Here is a 20,116-nt window from a genome sequence, read left to right on the forward strand (position 1 = left end):
ATGGATCAGAATTAATCCATCATTTCCATTACAGAAACAAGCACATTATGCACTAATTTTACATTAAATTATACATACCATTTTTGTATATTTAGTTTAGAAAGAATCGATCAATTGTCTGTTGTTACTGGAGAGTGTCTAAGTGTGTATGCACAGTGCAGGCTAGGTGGTGGTTGGAAGTTTGTAGAGAGCATCCATTGGTGTGGATCTGTGCGTTGCCTATTACAACAGCATTGCTGAGCAGATGTTCCTCCAGAAGCTCTGTACTCAACTTATTTTTGACCTTTGACAAATTACTTTCTTAAGCCTTAATTCCCATTTTTCTTTAAGAGCAGGGATGAGATTTTCAGAAATCTCTTATAATTCTAAAATTCTAATTCTGAATGTAATGAGACCCTCTTGTGGTATCTGTTGGTTAGGGACCATACATTTAACTTTATACTTAGGAGATATGCTAGACATCTTCACAGACTAAAACTTACCTGGCCTGGAGCAGTATATACGGGTATTAATTGTGGAGCCCCTGTGTCTAATTATAAAAACTTGGTAAAGCTATCTAGGTATACAATCTAGTGATGTTTGATTACAAGAGGGAGGAATATTGCCAGATTGTCATTTTTTTCTTGTGATTACTGGCTAGATTTCTGAGTAAAGAACAAAATTTAAAAGCTTATATACCCAGAGATAACCTAATATTTCTTATCATTGGCATCCCAAGGAATGGAGTTTCATTGTACCTCCTTTTCACTCCCTGGTATTTTCTACCTCTTGTACAACTTTTTGTGGTAGTTGACCTACCACAAGATGGCCTCCAATGGCTCTTGCGATTCATTACTCATGTACTCCTGGCCTAAATAGGATTGACTTCTGTGACCAGTAGGATATTGTGGAAATGACATTGCTCTGAAGATATTTTTAATTGACTGTGATTAACTTCTATGAAGGCTAGAGCCACCAGGGTTGTACCTGTTGCTTCTGTTGGGAAAGGTATAAATTACCTCTACTCTTTTATTTGGATATAAAGGCAATATTTTAAATAGGTTTTCTTTAAAATAAAGTGTTTTAAAGATGAAACACAAATGCAGTTGCCCATATGGGGGATAACATTTTAACAAGTATCTAAGCACAACAGGATCAGAAAGAACTGTTGGAGGTGGCCATCTTTAGAGAATTTACTGAGAAAAGAATGCCTTTTATTCCTACTTGCTTGTATTTTTAATTAAAAATAATTTCAAACTTACAGATAAGTTGAAAAAAATAACATGAAGAACACCCATATACCTTTTACCTAAATTCACCTATTAAGATTTTGTGTCTTTCACTTTATCATGTTTGCTCTCTCAATGCTTGCATCTGTAAGTACTGTGTATATATACACATGTGCTTGTATATGTATTAGTTTGACTAAAGTCCAGCCATTATTAATATAATATGAATGGTTTGTACAACATTGATGTAACCTAGCAGGCAAGGATAGTGGATTGGAATGTACATGCATGAACAATGACAACTTCACTGTACTAGTCAGTGGGGGCAATAGATGCCATTGAGTGAGTGTATGTACTGTGTGGCTGTCGCATTCAAAATGAGCTAGTAGAGCAATGAATCTGCATCCAATTTTGCATTAAGCTTATACATTCCTTTGTGAAAACTATGTGGGTGATTCACGAGGCAGCAGTTACAGGTAACTGGTGATTGGCAGCTTCATCACAGCAATGTGCCTGCTCATGCATCACGTCTCATGCAGAGTTTTTGGGCAAAACATAAAATCATCCAGGTGGCTCAGCACCCCCTACAGCCTAGATTTGGTGCCTTGTGTGTACACACACACACAGAATATTTATTCTAAATCATTTAACGGTAGTTTACCTGCAGCATAGCCCTGTACCCCTAAATTTTTAACTGTGTAATTCCTAAGAATTACAGTTAAACTTCAGCATGTTTAACAACCTTGTAAGAGACTGGAAGATAAAATAGATTTGGGGTTTTTGTTGTTTTTTTAAATATTTTATTTATTTATCTTTAGAGGGGAAGGGAAGGAGAGAAGGAGAGAAATATCAATGTATGGTTTCCTCTCGTGAGTCCCCTGCTGGGAATTGGCTTGCAACCCAGGCATATGCCCTGACTGGGAATCGAACCGTGATCGTGTGGTTCGCAAGCCCACGCTCAATCCACTGAGCTACACCAGCCAGGGCAGATTTTGTTTTTTAATGCTTGAACTTTTCAGTTGTTGCGCTTGTTCTGTGCTGTATGAGATGCCCAGGAATTCACTTTAAAAAATAATATCACTGAATTTTTAATTACCTATTTATTTATGCATCATTCCCACCAGTATCACAGGTGAATGTTTCACATTAGTTTAACGTGTGAAAAATGTCTCTTTAGCCTGAAGATAAAACAACTTTGCATCTTTTGATGCTATGATCTTAATTATGGTTTTGTTCCTCACTCTCTGCGTGTGCCAGAGTCCTAGGCATTTACTTTCACCTGATGACTAATCCATTCTCAGCCACTTAACTCTGTGACTTTGGTTTCAGTAGGGGAATGTCATGCATGGGCTTCCCAAAATACTCTTTTGAAATTGGAAATAGCATACTAATATGCTGAAGCTGGAATTATTTCTAACAAGAGTACCACTAAAGATAATTTGTTTTTTCTGAACATAACATAGGGGAATGAGTATGGCTGTACTATTGTAGATATTCTTGATCTTTGACTAAAATTGTATTCCCTAGGAAGATTGATATTTTCATGTGATTCTCAATATAAGAATAAGGAAAATGTAATAGCTATGTATCCTAAATTCTGTATTATACTTTGTTAATACAATAGCTAAATACCAGCCCAAAGCAAAGGAGATGTGAATTTTTATTATCGTCAGAAACATGACTTTAAAAGACACCTAGAGAACAGAAAGGAATTCAAGAAGACCCAGAATCTCACATAAGAGTGAGGAAAGGTTTTGTGGGTGTGTGTTTTTATATGTATCCATCTATGTTGGTAAATACCAAAGAGAAATATTTAATTGATAAGTATACATTTTAGTCAAAATAATTTTCTGAGAGGAAAGGAACACATCTTTTTACCCATGCAGTTAAGTGTAGTATATAAATATAATTGATCTCACATACATGTTAATGCATAGGAAGAATTAACATCATTAAAATGTCTGTACTATCCAAAGCAATCTATAGACACAACACAATTCCTGTCAAAACTCCAATGACACATTTCACAGAACTATAACAAATAGTTCAAAAAAAATCTGTTCTGGGGACTTTTATGTTGAAATGTATGTAAAGCATTTGAAGCAGTTTAATTTTTTTTATTAAATTGCTTTGGTTGCTTCAATTGTGTCATGTGTGATTTACCTTTTACATTTATTTGTTAATCTGGAGAGTGTACTTGTACTGGAGTTTACTGTTAGTTGTTTTATTGTTTCTTGTTGGAGAGTTGTGATATAAAAGACCATTCTAATGAAAACATTAAATTTACAATTTGACATACAAAAGGGTTGTCCACTAATTTACACCAATATAGCCTTTTCAGAGCAAAAGAGCTGCTATTACTATTTCTCCTCTCCCAGCATGAGACAAGTCATTCGAGCTCATCAGATGTACAAAAGTTTTGTTATGCTGTTGCTATCAAGCACTTAATAAATAGAGGGAAGTTTAAATGATATGTTTTATGTCATTGTAAGCAATAAACACTTTCTTAAAAAATTTATATGGAACCACAAATGGCCCCACATAGCAAAAGTAATCCTGAGAAAGAACAAAGTTGGAGGAATCACACTACCTAATAGCAAACTATACTATAAGGCCATACCAATCAAAACAGCACGGTACTGGCATAGATCGATGGAACAGAGAGCCCAGAAATAAACCCACAACTTTATAGCCAATTAATAGTTGATGGAGGAAGCAAACACAAACAATGGGCCAATGATAGTTCAGTAAATGGTGTTGGGGAAAGTGGACAGATAAGTGCAGAAAAACGAAACTGGACTATCTTACACCACACACAAGAATAAATTCTGAATGGATCAAAGACTTAAATGTTAGACCTGAAACTTTAAAAACAGAGGAAAACATAGGCTGCAAAATCTCAGATGTTGCTTGTAACAGTATCTCATTGGATATATTTCACCAGGCAAAGGAAACAAAAAAGAAAAACAAATGGGACTACATTAAACTAAAAACCTCCTGCACAGCAAAGGAAATCAACACAATAAATCCACAGAGTGGCAGAACATATTCGTTAATAAATCTTGGAGAAGGGATCAATATCCAAAATTTATGAAGTCCCTACCAAAAAGTATAACAACAACAACAAAAAGAACCACCAGATTGAAAAATCAGCAAAGGACCTGAATAGACACTTCTCCAAAAAGGTCATACAGACATGAGGGGCAATAGACATATGAAAAGAAGCTCAACGTCACTAATCATCAGAGAAATGCAAATTAAAACTACAATGAAGTGTCATCTCACACCTGTCAGGATGGCTACCATCAATAAATCAAACAAGTGCTGACAAGGATGCAGAGAAAAGGGAACCCGTTTGCACTGTTGGTGGGAATTCACATTAGTGCAGCCACAGTGGAAATCAGTATGGAGATACCTCAAGAAATTAAAAACATCTGCCTTTTGACCCAGCAATCCCACTTCTGGGAATATACCCAAAGGAACCCAAAATGCTAATTTGAAAGAACATAAGCACCCCTATGTTTATTGCAGTATTATTTACACTATCCAAGATATGGAGGCAGCCCAAGTGTCCACCGCTAGATGAGTGGATAAGACAACTGTGGGGCATTTATGCAAAGTAATCCTATTCAGCTGTAAGAAAAGAAAATTTTACTTTTTGCTATACAGTATGGATGGACCTGGAGAACATTATGCTAAATGAAATCAGTCAGAGAATGAAAATACCAAATGATTTCACTCATGTGAAATCTAGTAAATGAACTGAATTAGCAAGGAAAATGACAGACCCATAGATGCAGTGCAGGATGACAGCTGGATGTGGGGGTAGACAGACTAAAGAAAAATGAAAAAGGACCCGTGGATATGGATAGCAGTGTGGTGATTGCTTGGGAGGATGGATATAGAAGGGCACTAAATAGTAATGGAAAGTATAAATATTAAACTGCAATAAATGTAATTGATCCTTCAAACTACCTTAGTGGGCTGACCATAAAATGGCAGTATTGTGAACCATAAGATAGGCTCTGATTTTCATTATAAATGAGACATACACTGCTTAGAGTGTCTTATTTACATTGTTAATATAGTTTAAGAGTTGACTAGTTTGTCTTAAATTTAAAACTCTGTGTTGCATTGTACAGATCTTACAGAGCAGCATTCAGTGTTTTGAATTCTTTAGCACAATGTGATATATAAAATTACTGAGTAAATCTTTATAAAATCAAAACTGGTTTAATATCGGAAATTTTATATGCTTCAAACTTAAAATGGTTTCTTTTTTAAAATTTTTATTTTTATTCTTTTTTAATGTTCAAATACAGTTGTCTCCATTTTTGCACCACCACTTTCTACTGCCCTACCTACTCCCACATCCCACCCTCAATCCTACCCCCTCTTTGGCTTTGCCATGGGTCCTTTATACATGCTCATTTATGATCCTTTCCATTCTTTCCCACATCATTTTCCTCCCTCCTCCTGTCGTCTTACTGTCAATTTGTTCTTAATTTCAGTGTCTCTGGTTATATTTTGCTTGCTTGTTTGTTTTGCTAATTAGGTTCCACTTATAGGTGAGATCATATGGTATTTGATCTTTGTCAAATACTGTATGTATTTGTCTTTCACCACCTGGCTTACTTAGCATAATGCTCTCCAGTTCCATCCATGCTGTCTCGAAGGGTTGGAGCTCCTCTCTTTCTGCTGCATAGTATTCCATTGTGTAGATATACCACAGTTTTTTGATCCACTCATTTAATGATGGGCACTTACACTGCTTCCCTCACTTGGCTAGTATACATTGTGCTGCTATGAACTTTGGGTTGCAGAGGTTCTTTTGAATCACTGTTTCAGGCTTCTTATAGTAAAATCCTAGCAGTGGAATTGCTGGGTCAAAAGACAATTCCATTTTTAGTTTTATGAGGAAATTCTATACTGTTTTCCAGAGTGGCTGCACCAGTTGTCATTCCCACCAGCAATGTACTAGGGTCCCTTTTCTCCACAACCTCACCAGCACTTACTGTTTATTGATACGTTTATGATGGCCATTCTCACTAGTGTGAAGTGGTATCTCATTGTGGTTTTAATTTGCATCTCTTTGATGGTTAGTGATGCTGAGCATCATTTCATGTGCCTATGGGCCCTCTGTATGTCCTTTTAGAAGAAGTGTCTGTTTATGTCCTTTGCTCATTTTTTAATTGGGTTATTTGTCCTCCTGGAATGGAGATGTTTGTGTTCTTTATATGTTTTGTAGATCAAACCCTTGTCCGAGGTATCATTGGCAAGTATATTTTCCCACACTGTTGGTTCCTCTTTCATTTTGCTAATGTTTTCTTTAGCCATGCAGAAGCCTTTATTTTGGTGAACTCCCATTTATTAATCTTTTCTTTATGTCCCTTGCTCTAAGGGACATATTGGTGAAAATATTGCAGCATGGAATATCTGAGATTTTCCTGCCTATGTTCTCCCCTAGGACTTTTATGGTGTGATGACTTATATTTAAGTCTTTTATCCATCTTGAGTTTATTTTTGTGTATGGTGTACATTGGGGGTCAAATTTCATTTTTTTTGCCTGTAACTGTCCAACTCTCCCAACACCATTTGTTTAAAAGGGTATTTTTTCCTCAATCTTATGCTTCTGCCCCCTTTGCTAAATATTAATTGACCATAGAGACTTGGGTTTATTCCTGGGCTCTCTATTCTGTTCCATTGACCTATGGGTCTGTTTTTATGCCAGTACCAGACTGTTTTTGATTGTCATGGCCTTGTAATATAGTTTGATGTCAGATAGAGTTATCCTACCCACTTTGTTCTTCTTTCTTAAAATTGCTGCAGGTATTTGGGGTCGTTTTTGGTTCCATATAAATTTTTGAACTGTTTGTTCTATATCTGTGAAATATACCATTGGTACTTTAATAGGTATTGGATTGAATCTCTAAATTTTGGGGGGTTGTATAGACATTTTGATGATGTTAATTCTTCCAATCCATGAACATGGTATAGGCTTCAATTTATTTGTGTCTTCCTTAATTTCTTTCTTCAGTGTTGTGTATTTTTCTGAGTACAGGTCTTTTACGTCCTTGGTTAGGTTTATTCCTAGGTACTTTACTTTTCTTGTTGGGATCAAATGGGATTTTTTTTCCTGATTTCTGTTTCTGATATTTCATTGTTGGTGTACAAGAATGCCTTCAATTTCTGAATATTGAGTTTGTGTCCCACTGTTTTGCCCAATTCACTTATTAGATCAAGTAGTTTTTTGGTGGAGTCTGTAGGGTTTTCTATGTATACTATCTTGTCATCTGCAAACAATGATAGTTTTCCTTCCTCCTTTTCAGTTTGTGTGCCTTCTGTTTCTTCTTCTGCCTGCTTACTGTGGCTAGAACTTCCAGTAGTATGTTGAAAAGGAATGGTGAAAGCAGACATTCTTGTCTTCTTTCTGATCTTAGCGGGAAAGCTTTTGGTTTTTGTCTTTTGGTATGATGTTGGCTGTAAGTTTTTCATATGTGGCCTTTACTATGTTGAGGTATGCTCCCTCTGCTCCCACTTTGCTGAGAATTTTCATCATAAATAGGTCCTGTACCTTATCAAATGCTTTTTCCATGTCTATTGATATGATCATGTGATTTTTGTCTTTTGTTTATGTGAGGTATTATGTTTATTAATTTGAGAATATTGTACCATCCTTGCATACCTGAGATGAATCCCACTTGATCACAGTGTATGATGTTTTTGATATATTGCTGGATGTGGTTGGCCAATATTTTGTTGAAGATTTTCACGTCTATGTCCATCAGCAACATTTGCCTGTAGTTTTCTTTTTTTGTTGTGTTTTTGGCTGGTTTTGGGATTAGGATGATGCTGGCCTCATAAAAAGAGTTTGGGAGTCTTCCATCTTCTTGGAATTTTTGGAATGGTCTGAGAAGTGTAGAAGTTAGCTCTTCCTTAAATGTTTTCTGAAATTCTCCTGTGAAACCCTCCAGTCCAGGGCTTTTGTGTGATGGGAGTTTTTTCATTACTGTTTCAATTTTGCCATTTGTTATTGATCTGTTCAGGCTTTCTGGTTCTTCTTCATTAAGTTTCAGAAGGTTATATTCTTCTAGAAATTTGTTATTTCACCCAGGTTTTCAAATTTCTTGGCATATAGTTCTTCATAGTAATTTCTTACAATCCTTTGTATTTCTGTGGGGTCAGTTGTAATCTCTCTTCTTCCATTTCTGATTATATTTATTTGGGTCCTCTTTTTTTCTTGATGAGTCTGCTTAAAGGTTTGTCAATTTTGTTTATCTTTCCAAAGAACTAGCTCCTGTATTTATTGATCCTATAGAATTGTGCTTTTAGTCTCTATGTCATTTAGTTCTGCTCTGATCTTGGTTATTTCCTTCCCTCTACTTGTTCTGGGCTGTCTTTGTTGTTGTTCCTCCAGATCTTGTAGGTGTAGGATTAGGCTGTTTCTTTGAAATGCTTCTGTCTTTTTTAGTTAGGCCTGTATTGCTATGAACTTACCTCTCAGGATTGCCTTCACATTGTCCCGTAAGTGTTGGGTTGTTGTGAGTTCATTTTCATTTGTTTCCAGGAACTTTTTAAATTTTTTTCTTGGTCTTATTCTTAACCCACTTACTGTTTAATAGCATGGTATTCAATCTCCATGAGTTTGAGTATTTTGGGTTTTTTCCTTGAGATTGATTTCTAGTTTCAGTCCCTTGTGGTCAGAGAAAATGCTTGATATGATTTCAGTTTTCTCGAATTTGTTAAGGCTTGTTTGGTGTCCTGTCATGTGGTCAACCTTTGAAAATGTTCCATGTGCATTTAAAAAGAATGTATATTTAGCTTCTTTGGGATGAAAGGTTCTATATGTGTTGGTTAGTCCATTTGATCTAGGACATTGTTCAATACTGCAATATCCTTATTGATAATTTGTTTGGAAGATCTGTCCATTTTTTTACAGTGGGGTATTAAAATCCCCTAGCATAAGTGTTGCTGTCTATATGTTCTTAAAATCCTCCATGATTTTCCTTATATATTTGGATACTCCTATGTTGGGTGGGTATATGTTTACAATGTTTATGTCTTCTTGATAGATTCTTCCCTTGAGAATCTGTCTCAAGGGAAAAGATAGACACACTCTCTTTTCTCTTACCCTGTGTCCCTCTGTTTCTCTTTTTATGGCCTTTGTTTTGAAGTCTATTTTGTCTGATATAAGTATTGCTACCCCAGGTTTTTTTTTTCTGCCATTTGCTTGGAATATTTTTTCCAACCCTTCACTTTCAGTTTGTGTAGGTCTTTTGTTCTGAGGTGGGTATCTTGTACGTAGCATACGTAGATCATGTTTTCTTATCGATTCAGCTACCCTATGTCTTTTGATTGTAGCATTTAATCCATTTACATTTAAGGTTATTATTGATAGGTACTTACTTGTTGCCATTTTACTCCCTTTGTACCTTTGTTCCTTTCTCTCTCACTGTTTTTCTTTGTCTTCTTAAAGCAACCCTTTAGCATATGTTGCAGTACTGGCTTGGTGGAAGTGTATTATTTTAGCTTTTGGTTTTTGTCCGAGAAGCTCCTTATTTTGCCTTGGATTTTATTTGACAGCCCTACTGATAGAGTAGTTTCAGTTGCAGGGCTTTGCTCTTCATCACTTGCCATTCCCTTCTGGCTTGTAATGTTTCTGTTGAGTAGTCAGCTACTAATCGTATCAGGGCTCCCTTGTATGTCATTTCCTGTTTTTCCCTTGCTGCTTTTAATATTCTCCCTTTGTCTTTGAATTTTGCCACTTTAATTATGTGTCTTGCAGTGGGCCTCTTTGGGTTCCTCTTGTTTGGGTCCCTTTCTGCTTCCTGGACTTGTGTGTCTTTTTCTCTCATCAAATTAGGGAAGTTTTCCATCATTACTTTTTCAAACAAGTTTTCTATTCCTTGCTCCTCCTCTTTTTCTGGTATCCCTATTACACAGATACTATTTCATTTTGTGTTTTCCTGTATTTCCCTTAACCCCTCTTTGTTCTTCTTGAGTCTTTTTTCCCTTTCTTGCTCTGTGTTTTTTTTCTACTTTGTCCTCCATCTCTCTGCTTCATTGAGCCTGCTTTTGATTCCTCCTACTGTGTTCTTTAATTGAGAAATTGTATTCTTCATTTCCTTTTAGCCCTTGTTGATGGTTTCTATGTCCTTTTTTATGCTAATATAATTTGCAGTAAGTTCCTCATGGTTTCCCTGTAGTTTTTGGTAATTTGCACTGAACTCCTTGAGTTTCCTTATAACCATTGTTTTGAACTCAATATCTAATAGTTGACTTGCCTCTGTTTCATTTAGAATTCTTCCTGAGGATTCTTCCTTTCCTGTTGATTGGGGTTTTGTCTTCCCATCATTTGTGGGATTCTTCTTGTTTGCTTCTGCTTCTTAAATCAATATGTTGTGACTTTCTGACTTTATGGTGTGAACTTCTATGGTAGGAGGCCTGTGAGATTCAGTGATGAAGTCCTCTTGATCATCTGAACTTGATGCTCTTGGGATGCCCTTTATGCCTTTTATGCTGGTTCTTTGGGTGTAATTGGGTTTTGATTGTTGTTGGGTCCTTTTTTCATGGGTCCTTCCCTCCAGCTCTTTGACTGAGGGGCACTCTGCCCACCATGTCTTGTGTGCTGTTGTGTAAGTGGTGCCAGAAAAAAACTACAAACCCAGGAAACAAACCCACACCCACAAGAATAACTGCTCCCCCCCGGAATGCTACTGTTAACCACAAATGAACCAGTATTAATAAGATATAAAGAGATTAAAATTATTATAAGGAAGGGGAGTGGATATGAGATGACCTGCCTAAAGAAAAATGATTTTGAGAGGGTGGAGGGAGGAGCACTAATAAGAGTTGGGAGTCAGAGTAATACAAAGAGAGAAAGTAAAATTTGCATCATGAATAAAAAAGAGAATGAAGAATATGGAATAGAGTAAGAGAAGGGAAGCATATATTATTAGGTTTAAACTGAAATGGAAGTAATGTATAATAAAATTAAGTGTGAGAGAGAAAAAAAGGAAGGGAAAATAGTAAATAATTAATAAAAATATAGGAGCCAAATATTGGAGAGAAAGATCCACCACAGTATTATCAAAAAACAAATGAGCCAAAATTAATATAGGTGGTATGGGAATAAGAGGGAAAAATGAAACAAACAAAAGTCTAAGAGATGTTTTGAGGAATGAGAAGTGATTTTGAAATGAGGGAGGGAGAGGGAATGGTAAGAATGAGGTACAAAAACCAGGCTAAGAGAGGGAAAAATTAAAATTTGGGATTTAAGGGAAAGGAAAAAAAAGAATAAATAAAAATAAAAGGGCAGGATGAAAGAGAAATAGGAGAAAGACAAAAAAGAAAAAAAACAGGCTAAGACAGCAAAATTAAAATTTGAGACTAAAAAAGTAGGACAGGGGACCAGTAAAATTTGATATTTGAACTACAGAATTGGTGAAATTCTAGTGATGAAAAAACGATGCAACAACTACCCTACCCACAACCAATGATCAAAGATCGTTAAAGGTGGAGAGAGAATATCGATATTTTAAGAGCAGGGCAAAAGCACGTGAAATGACCCTTGATAAGAAAATTGGTTTTGTGTGTCTGGACAGGGGAGAAACAGTAAGAGTGGGGAATGGAAACAAGTTGTAGCTAGAGAGAAAACAAAATTTGAAATGATAATAATGCAAGGAAGGAGGAAGGTAAAATGGGTTAAGAGGAGGAAAGGGCAAAATATGTGAATCGAAATACACTATAGTGCCCTGGCTGGTGTAGCTCAGTGGATTGGGTGCAGGCCTGCGAGCCAAAGGATCACAGTTCAATTCCCAGGCAGGGCACATACCTGGGTTGCAGGCCAGTTCCCAGCAGGGAACGCATGAGAGGAAACATTGATATTTCTCTCCCTCTCTCTTTCCCTTCCCCTCTAAAGATAAATAAATAAAATCTTTTTTAAAAAATCTTTAAAAAAAAAAGAAATACACTATAGTATAAAATCTAGTGACTTAATGTGTACAAACTTGCTGGACAAGAAATGAATGCTAAAAAGCTATGCAGGAAAGAAAATACCACTAATCTTGAAGAAGATCACAGTGGCTTTCCTCTCAGTAGCCTTTTGTGTTTACCACTGTTTTTTTTCTTTGTGGATCTGCCTCTGGTGATGTCAGATATTGACCCTGTCTGACCTTAGGCAACCTGTTCAATACTTCCAGTGATCTGCCGTCACTGGCTGTCTCCTTCAATTGTTAATGTGGTCACTCTGCCTTCAGAAGTCACATTTAAGCACCATAGTGTGGGGCTCAATCCCTCTTGGGGTGGAGGCTATTGTTTCTCCTCAGGCTGCTGCTGCTTGGTGGAGGGTAGTCTGCCTGAGCAGGATGGTTGGCTCAGCACCAGGATCCAAGCATCTACTCTCTCAGTTCTCTCCCCAAGGCTTCTGTCCCCAGTCTCTCCTCAGGCATCTCCTGCCCACCCTGCCCTCACCTTTGCTGGAGCCCAGGTAAGTGGCTACAAATGAATATTTGTGTGTAGGCCCTTTAAATGACTTGTGTACCCTGCTGTCTGTCTCTGCAGTCCTGTCACTTTTTGCTGCTGGTTGTTATCTGTGTACCTTTTGGGCTCTGGTGCTCTAGACTGGGAATTCTAGCTTAGGGTTTAGACCCCATACTTCTCCGGGGGGTTCAACTGGCTGCTTAATTATCCCTTTGGTACTGTTGCCTGAGGGTGCCCAGTTTGCGCTCTCCAGTCTCTACCTGTACTCCTTACCAGACAGGTTGTGCCAAAAGCTGGTTCTTCTGTTTGTTTGAAGTAATATGGCTTCTCTCTGGCTATTGCTCAGTTGTTTGTTCTGGGTGGTTTCTCCACAATTGAGTTGAAGTTCCAGATTAGCCCTGGGAGGAGGTCAGTGTTATTTCCTTTCACTCCTCCACCATCTTCCCTCTCTTGGGTTTCTTAGTAACATGTCTTCTACCTCCCTCTCTACCCCTCTATCCTGCCTCAGACCACCTTGTACTTAATATTTTAACAACAGTGAACATCTTGTCATTTCCTTGCTCACATCTAACTTTAACAATTTAGAACTGCACTGTCCACTTTGATAGCCAATACCTGCATGCAGCTATTTAAATTTAAGTTTAGATTCATTACAATTACATTAAAAATCCAGTTCCTGTTGCAGTAGCCACATACCAAGTGCTTATTAGTAGCCACATGGGACTAGTAGCCACCTTATTGGACAGTGCACATAGCAGGATATTTACCTTGCTGCAGAATGTTCTACTGCACAGTGCTTTCTTGGAGCCTTTTGTCTACTGTCTCTTGCCCACCACTGCTTTGTCTCCTTTCTTATCTATCCGAAGACTACTTGTCCTTCAAGAGTTAAATTGTGTCATTTAATACAAGAAACATTTTCAACTGATCCTTCTTGTTTCCAATTTCTGGGTTAGATTCCTTCCTTTTATTGGCATTTTTATCTTTATTGTTGGCACTTTACTGTGCAAAAAATTTAGGTTTACATATATATCTTCCAGACTGTACACCTGGAAAAAATTTACCTTCTACATATTTCTTGAATCCATCCACTTCATTCTAAATATAGTGGAAATAGCATAGTCTTAAGAATCAGATTCCATTTTGAATCCTGGCCCTTCCACTCATCTTGTGACCTCAGCTTTAGTCTTGTTGAGCCTTTGTTTTCTCTATAAAATAAAAATGATTAACCAGGCATTCAACATTATGATTAGAGTTTGTTATGGAGTGAATGTGTTCCTTCAAAATTAGTGTGTTTGAAATACTAACCCCTCTACTCCCAATCTGCTAGTATTAGGAGGCAGAGGCTTTGGAAGGTCATGAGGGCGTAGTGCTCAGGAATGGGATTAGTGCCCTAAAAATAGGCATCTCAGAGAGCAGTGGGCACCTGGAAGAGGGTCTCACCAGAACTCAACCATGCTCATACCCTGATCTTGTACTTACAGCCTCAGCTGTGAGAAATACATTTCCATTGCTCAATATTTAGCATAGCACTAGCAAGTACTATGGAGAAATAAAATAGTAGAGAGGGACTATGATGATACTTTTGCTAAGTGATCAAAAACAGCCTCTTTGAGGTGACCTTTGAATTAAGACCGAATAATCGGTAAAGGAGGTTCAAGTCCGAGAAAAGAGCAAGTGTTAATTTTGTGAGGCAGGATTGTGTTTGTCCGCAACAGGAAGATAAGGAGGCCAGTGTGACTGGGCTATGGAGCAATTGGAGTAGAGCGGTGGGGGACGCTCAGGCAGTTGCGACTATTTGAGTTTTGTTGAGGAAGGTAAAGAACTTGGACTTGGGTTTCTTAATAGTAATCCATTGAAGGGTTTTAATCAGAGAAGGATTAAAGATCCATTCAATTTAGATCATTCTGAATCCTGTGTGGAACAGAGACAGGAAGGCTCATTATGAAGCATCTATAGTGATTCAAGTGAGGGATTATGATAGTTCAACTAAAGTTGTTACAGTGGAGATGGTAGAGGTTGGTTAAATAAGATGTACTGATGGATTGGGTGTGGGGTGTGAGAGAAAGTCATATTCAGCAGAAATGTTTATTAGGCACCTGTCCTGTTATGGTGCCATGTTAAATATCAAATACAGAAATGATTTAAGCAGCTATGTCCCTTTCTTCTTGGACAGTAATTCTTCATTCTCATTCCCATCTAAATGATATCATAAAGTAATTTTCTTTCCAGTTAAAAAATAATATAGTATTTTTCAAACATTTCTAAAGCTTTTGATTGCAAAATCAAAGTAACAGGATAAGTTGTACCTATTCCAGTAGGGGCTGTTGTTTTATTAGCATTCCTGTGTGTCATCTTGTTTAAGTGCCCAGCCCCTAGCACACTGAAAACATGTCGTGTGGAAGCGTCCATAGCACCAACCTCCCCCCCCCCGCCCCGTCCTCTCTCTCCTGTCTTGTTTTGCTCTACCTCCTTGCTGCTGGCTTCAGCTTTGATGATCACTTGTTCTGGCATAATTCGGTGATTCTGCTGAAAACTATTAAACACTCTCTTCAGCAAGTCCCTAGATACTTTCTCTCCCATCTATCTCTCCCACCTTTCCAGAAGGTCTTGGCCTTATTGAAGAAAGCAGTCTTTGCCACGGAAAACCATCTGTGGGAGCTCAGTTAACAGACTTAATAAATAACTGAGCCTTTGTTCACATGTTTAAATGGACTTAAACTTCTTCCTGCAGGAATTTTGTATTTGCCTGCAGGTGTCTTCACTCCTCTCTGAGTTAAGGTAGCCTTCTATCAAAGCAGGAGTCCTGATTAGGAACCTCGTTCCCATTATAGATATTCACTCTATCATCTCCTTGTCTGGCCTCAAATTCATGTGGTTCTCCTCTTCATCAGCAACATGAATACTTATACTCCCCAAGATTGAGCAAGCTGCCTGTAAGAGCCTATTATAGACTGAATGTTTTTGTCACCCAAATTTATATGTTGAAAGCCTACCATGCAATGTGATGATACTAGGAGGCAGGGCCTTTCAGAAGTAATTAGGATTAGATGAGGTTATGAGGGTTGATTCCTCTCTGGCATTACTGCCCTTAAAAGAGTCAAAAGAGCTCACTTCCTCTTTGCTCTTCACTGTGTGAGGACACCACAAGAAGATGGCAGTCTGCAGCCTGGAAAAGAACTCTTGCCACAACCTGATTCTACTGGCACCCTGATATGAGCCTTCCGGCCTCCAGAAATGAGAAATAAATTTCTATTCTTTATAAGCCACCCACTTTATGGTGTTTTGTTATAGCAGCCCACGCTGACTAAGACAAGGTCAGGTGACAAATATTTTCATCTTTGTGGGTCAACTACCCAACTCTGCTATTGTAGCACAAAAAGGAATGGCAATGGCTGTATTGTATTAAAGGTTTATTTAGAAAAACCAGATACAGGTCAGATTTAGCCTAGGAGCCAGTATTTGTTAAACATTTCTCTAGGCCTTGAGTAGACAAACTATTACACTGTTCAGCTATAATCAAAAGCTTGGCTGTGCTATTTATGAGATTTGATTAGAAGGAGGCATCATATATCTACTCATGAGTAACGTGAATTATAAGGTTCAATGGTGGGATTTGATTCTCTTTTGTGTACAAAAAAATTTTTTTGTATTAGGCAGGTAGATATGCTGCTGTAAGTTTGCATCATCTACAATAGAAATGCCAAGGAGGAAGAATGTCCTCATATAGCCAGTGGCTTTTAGGGAAAGGGTGTTTAAATTATGATTACCAGTGGTGATTAGATAATGGAATAATATGGAGAATCGATAAAGACAACTCAAGGGGAAAACATGATAGAAATTCTCCAAAAGATTCAAATTTACTTTCTTGCCTCTTGGGGTGTCATTCTAGTCTCTAAGTATGTTCAACTAATAGTTGTTAAATGTTACATGCAAGATGCAGTGCTAGGCAGTGTCTTCTGAGAATGCCCTTCTACTGGGAAAAAATGCCTAATATAAATGATCCAATTCTGATTTTTTTGTGTGTATAGCTCATTGCCTGGCATGTAGGAGATGCTCAATAAATATTTGTGACTTAATTATTATCTCCTGTTATAAAGCAATAAAATGATCTTTTTTGCAGATTATTTTCTAATGGGTTCAATTAACAATGGATAAATTGATAAAGCAAGCAAAAATTAAATGTTCAACCTTGAACCCAAGGTGAATCCAAATAGCCTGTGATGGGTAGCAATTTAAGCAAGATCACTAAAGTAGCTCTTCCTGTCTCATACTGCCACATGGCACTGAAATATGTAAAAGGAAGTGACTGAATTACATAAATACAACAGACTCATTTATGAAAAGAAGTAAGAGCTAATTTGGGGGTTAGAACCAGCGGGGTATTTGCTGGCTAATAAAGCAGAACTAAGATTTTGTTTTGAACACTTACTAATTTGGGGGGTTTCTGGTGATGTACTAGGACTCTTTTTAAGTGAAAAACTTTAAAATAACTTTTTTTTACAGATAAAAACTGAATCTAAAAGAGATGAAGTAGTTAATGTGAGGGAAGCCCTCTCTTCTTGTTGTTTCTGTATCAGAAATAAAGTTTTGTTCTAGGAAACTGATAGTCTGCTGTTTTATTTTTTCTGTCATGTGTATGATTATATATTCATTTGTATTGTTTTCCTTTTCCTTCCAATTGAATGGCTCCACTGTGTACCAGATGGTTCTGACTTGGTTAACATGAATTTTACAGGTTGTCATTTTTTATTTTAACCACTCTTTCCAAGATGCTAGCAATGAATTCCTACCCTAATTTGGTATCAGTAATCAATTAAATTGATTATTAAAGCTTATTTGATTGAAGGCAGGAATTAGCATTTTTAAATGTCTTATGTGCCAGGATCCATGCTGTTATCACCATAATTATTGCTATGACTGGCTGAGTAAATATGAGGTACCAAGCACTAAGCTGAGGTCTTTACACACGTTATCTCCAATAATCTTCACAGTCAGTCTGTGAGGAGGGTACTATTATTGTCCTCCAGGTGATTTCAGTGAGAAAACTGAAACTTGTGGGTAAGTCTAATTAATTAAGTTTGGTAAGGTCACAGTAAGCTATGATACACATCCATTCTACTTAACAAATTTTCACATCTCGCTAAATGTTCTCAAACATGGTGGACATTATATTATAATTGAGGTCATCATAAAAAATGAATTATCCTAAAGTAAGAAATGACTATATTCTAAGCTTTTTTGAAAATCACACCCCACAATGGGTAAAGCATTTTACATTTCAACCCAGTACACACACATGTAACTGAAACAAAAATTGTGAGAACTAGTGCCCAACCTTTAGTGTGTGTGACACCCTCTGAGGTTTCTCAGAGGGGTATTTGTTGGCTAATAAAGCAGAGGTTATATTTTGTTTTGAACACTTACTAATTTTATGGTTTCTGGTGGTATACTAGGACTTTCTTATTCAAATTTATTTTTTAAATTTATTTTAAAGTATATTTTATTGGTAATGCTATTTGTTGTCCCTTTCTCCCCTTTATTCTCCTCTGCCATGAACCCACCCTCCCACCAGCATTCCGCCACTTTAGTTCATGTGCATGGGTCACACATATAAGTTCTTTGGCTTCTCCATTTCCCATACTATTCTTAACCTCCACCTGTCTATTTTGTACCTACCAAGTATGCTTCTTATTCCCTGTACCTTTTCCCCCATTCACCCCTCCCCACTGATAACCCTCCATGTGATCTCTATTTATTTCTGTGATTCTGTTCCTGTTCTAGTTGTTTGCTTAGTTTCTTTTGTTTTTGTTTTAGGTTCAGTTGTTGATAGTTGTGAGTTTGTTGTCATTTTACTGTACATATTTTTATGTTCTTAAATCTCTCTAACATTTCATACAATAAGGGCATGGTGATGATGAATTCCTTTAACATGATCTTATCTGGGAAGCACTTTATTGGCCGTTCCATTCTAAATGATAGCTTTTCTGGATAGAGTAATCACGGATGTAGGACCTTGCCTTTCATGACTTTGAATACTTCTTTTCAGCTCCTTCTTGCCTGCAAAGTTTCTTATTAGAAATCAGCTGATAGTGTTAGGGGCACTCCTTTGTTAGATAACTGTCTCCTTTTCTCTTGCTGCTTTTAAGATTCTCTCCTTAATCTTTAATCTTGGGTGATGTAATTATGATGTGCCTTGGTGTGTGATTCCTTGGGTCCAACTTGTTTGGGACTCTCTGAGCTTCCAGGACTTTCTGGAAGTCTATTTCCTTTGCCAGATTGGGGAAGTTTGCCTTCATTATTTTTTCAAATAAGTTTTCAATTTCTTACTGTTGTTCTCCTTCTGGCACTGCTATGATTTATATGTTGGAACACTTAAAGTTTTCCCAGAAGTTCCTAAGCCTCTCCTCATTTTTTTTTTTGAATTCTTGTTTCTTCATTCTGTTTTGGTTGGATGTTTATTTCTTCCTTCTCCAAATTGTTGATTTTAGTCCCAGTTTCCTTCCCTGCACTGTTGGTTTCCTATATATTTTGCTTTATTTCACCTTGCATAGACTTCACTTTTTCCTCTATTTTGCAACTACACTCAACCATTTCTGTGAGCATCCTGATTACTAGTGTTTTGAACTCTGCATCTGATAGGTTGGCCGTCTCTTCATCAATTAGTTCTATTTTTCTGGAGCTTTGATCTGTTCTTTCATTTGGGCCTTTTTTTTTTTTTGTCTTGGTGCACCAGGTACATAATAAGGGTCAGAGCCTTAGGTATTCGCCATGGCAGGGCAACCTCTGTCACTGCATTGTGATGCTATATGTAGGAGAGGGGTCAGACAGGAAACAATGCCACTTGCTCTGTTCTCTGCTAACTTTCAGTCACTTCCTCTGATACTCACAGGCAAATTAGGCCCTTCTGGTGCTGATTCCCCAGATGCGTGGGTTTGTGTATGTTCTAGGTCCCTGTGGGTCTCTCCAACAAACTCTCCTATGAGACTGGAAGTTTCTCCTACTGCCCCAACCCCTACAGATTTTTTCAGACAGAGGTTTTAAGGCTTCATTTCCCTGTTCTGGAACCCTGGGTCACACAGTCTGTCTTACTCCCCAGTTGTTTCTCCTGGTTTATCCACATGCAAATATGTGATTGCCTAATCCACCAGCCGCTGCCTCTCTCTCTCCTGTCCTCCAGCCAGTGCCTTGCCACGAATCCTCTCCACCGCTGATGTCCACCTCTGTCCTTCCTACCAGTCCCGATGAGTGTTTTTTCTTTAACTCCTTGGTTGTTAGACTATATGTTCAATATTCTGTCAGTTCTGGTTGTTTTTTGTTTTTAAATGTGTTGTTGTCCTTTGGTTGTGGGAGAAGGCAAAGTGTATCTATCTATGCCTCCATCTTGGCTAGAAGTCCATAATAAAATAATTTTTATGTATGGTATAGTA

This window comes from Sturnira hondurensis, unplaced genomic scaffold, assembly GCF_014824575.4.
Source record: "Sturnira hondurensis isolate 20B ecotype Veracruz unplaced genomic scaffold, ASM1482457v3 Scaffold0022910, whole genome shotgun sequence".
Taxonomy (NCBI): domain Eukaryota; kingdom Metazoa; phylum Chordata; class Mammalia; order Chiroptera; family Phyllostomidae; genus Sturnira; species Sturnira hondurensis.